The sequence below is a fragment of the Salvelinus namaycush genome, chromosome 31 (genome assembly GCF_016432855.1).
Source record: "Salvelinus namaycush isolate Seneca chromosome 31, SaNama_1.0, whole genome shotgun sequence".
NCBI classification, from domain to species: Eukaryota; Metazoa; Chordata; class Actinopteri; order Salmoniformes; family Salmonidae; genus Salvelinus; species Salvelinus namaycush.
This window is the reverse complement of record NC_052337.1, coordinates 11596786-11599273: the sequence shown is the minus strand read 5'-3', so window position 1 is coordinate 11599273 and position 2488 is coordinate 11596786. Positions and strand designations below refer to the sequence as shown.

The 2488-nt window shown below is 41.6% G+C and overlaps 1 non-coding gene across 1 annotated transcript; it reads left to right on the top strand.

Annotated features, from left to right (window-relative positions):
- Positions 1-259: 259 nt before the first annotated feature.
- LOC120026621 lies at positions 260-387 on the top strand. Its single transcript, XR_005473192.1, has one exon. It is a non-coding gene; the product is annotated as a U6atac minor spliceosomal RNA (small nuclear RNA).
- The last annotated feature ends 2101 nt before the right edge of the window (positions 388-2488 follow it).

The following is a 2488-nucleotide window of genomic DNA, read 5'->3' as shown; positions in this document are numbered from 1 at the left end:
ATAACTCGATGTCATTGGCTCACACCAATGATATGGAAGTTTTAGGCAATGCATTCTGGGCCTTTTCGTAGATATAACGAATAAATTAATATAACTACTGATTTGGATTTAGAAAAACATTGCACGTATTAGAAAATAGTATATTTTATAATTGTTATTGTATATTTAGCCATATTGGTAGATTACATTTAAGAAACCATAGACAATACGTTTATACTCGAGCAGTCATATATATAGAGGTAATTTGACACAAAAGTATGTGTTGTATGAAAGGAGAGAAGGTTAGCACTCCCCTTGACAAGGATGGAAGAGGCCCTAGTGGCCTTCAACACACATATGGTTAAGGCATTGTCACTTACTTCGTGGCATCTTCAACCAAGTTTTTTAATGGGACATCCTCACAGAAATATATACTATTTTTCTTAGTATTTTAAGAATTATGAGACATCCTGACCGGAAAAATGAAACAGGACAGTTATTTAATTGGCTGTTTTGATTGAAGAATTATCACTATTGCATTCATATTCACAAAAATAAGTAGCTAGTTATCCCCCTAGCATAACCAACAGACAACAGCATGTAATGCAGTGACTCAAGATGAGAATGCTGCGTACATCCTGAAATCTTTGTGTAGGTTTTTTCAATTACCAGAAGAGGGCAGTCATGTTCTACCAAAGATAGAAGAGCTAAGATATCCTATTTCAATCCATCATCCTTCAAAAAGGTATGCCTGGCTTGTAAGCATGTGAAATAAAGATGTGTTTTCAATAAGCTTCACCTGAACATTCCTTGAATGTGAAGAGATCTTGATAGGCCATAGACTTACTATGCCGGTGAATATGAGACATACAGTAGCTTATTGTTGGCAAAGTCCCCCATACTTTTCTCTGAGCCCGAATCAGAAATGCTGTGAGGCTAATGGGGGCAGCAGACCTCCAAGGATCCATCCGTCCTTTCTTCCTCCGTGAAAGCCATCAGGAATCATTGCCCAGGCCACAGCAGGCCACCTCAGTGTGCATGTGTGTGTGTGTCTGGAGCTACTGCATTAGGCAGGCAGACTGGTGAGATAGGGATAGGCACAGGGCCGGACTACCGCATTTGGCGCCCTAGGGGTAGCTACCTCCAGGCCCCCCTAATAGAAAAACAAACTCTCACGACTCAGGATATTAAAAAATATATATATTTTACCTTTATTTAACCAGGTAGGCTCATTGAGAACAAGTTCTCATTTGCAACTGTGACCTGGCCAAGATAAAGCAAAGCAGTGTGACACAAACAACAACACAGAGTTACACATGGAGTAAACAATAAACAAGTCAATAACACAATAAACAAGTCAATGACACAGAAGAAAAAAGAAAGTCTATACAGTATACAGTGTGTGCAAAATGCATGAGGAGGTAGGCAATAAATAGGCCATAGGAGCGAATAATTACAATTTAGCAGATTAACACTGGAGTGATAAATGAGCAGATGATGATGTGCAAGTAGAGATACTGGTGTGCAAAAGAGCAGAAAAGTAAATAAAATAAAAACAGTATGGGGGTGAGGTAGGTAGATTGGGTGGGCTATTTACAGATGGACTATGTACAGCTGCAGCGATCGGTTAGCTGCTCAGATAGTTGATGTTTAAAGTTGGTGAGGGAAATAAAAGTCTCCAACTTCAGCGATTTTTGCAATTCGTTCCAGTCACTGGCAGCAGAGAACTGGAAGGAAAGGCGGCCAAATGAGGTGTTGGCTTTGGGAATGATCAGTGAGATATACCTGCTGGAACGTGTGCTACGGGTGGGTGTTGTTATCGTGACCAGTGAACTAAGATAAGGGGGAGCTTTACCTAGCATAGACTTATAGATGACCTGGAACCAGTGGGTCTGGCGACGAATATGTAGCGAGGGCCAGCCGACTAGAGCATACAGGTCGCAGTGGTGGGTGGTATAAGGTGATTTTGTAACAAAACGGATGGCACTGTGATAGACTGCATCCAGTTTGCTGAGTAGAGTATTGGAAGCAATTTTGTAGATGACACCGCCGAAGTCGAGGATCGGTATGATAGTCAGTTTTACTAGGGTAAGTTTGGCGACGTGAGTGAAGGAGGCTTTGTTGCGAAATAGAAAGCCGATTCTAGATTTGATTTTGGATTGGAGATGTTTAATATTTACATTTACATTTTAGTCATTTAGCAGACGCTCTTATCCAGAGCGACTTACAGTAGAGTGCATACATTTTATTACATTTTTTTTACATACTGAGACAAGGATATCCCTACCGGCCAAACCCTCCCTAACCCGGACGACGCTATGCCAATTGTGCGTCGCCCCTAATATGAGTCTGGAAGGAGAGTTTACAGTCTAGCCAGACACCTAGGTATTTATAGTTGTCCACATATTCTAGGTCGGAACCGTCCAGGGTGGTGATGCTAGTCGGGCGGGCGGGTGCGGTCAGCGAACGGTTGAAAAGCATGCATTTGGTTTTACTAGCGTTTAAGAGC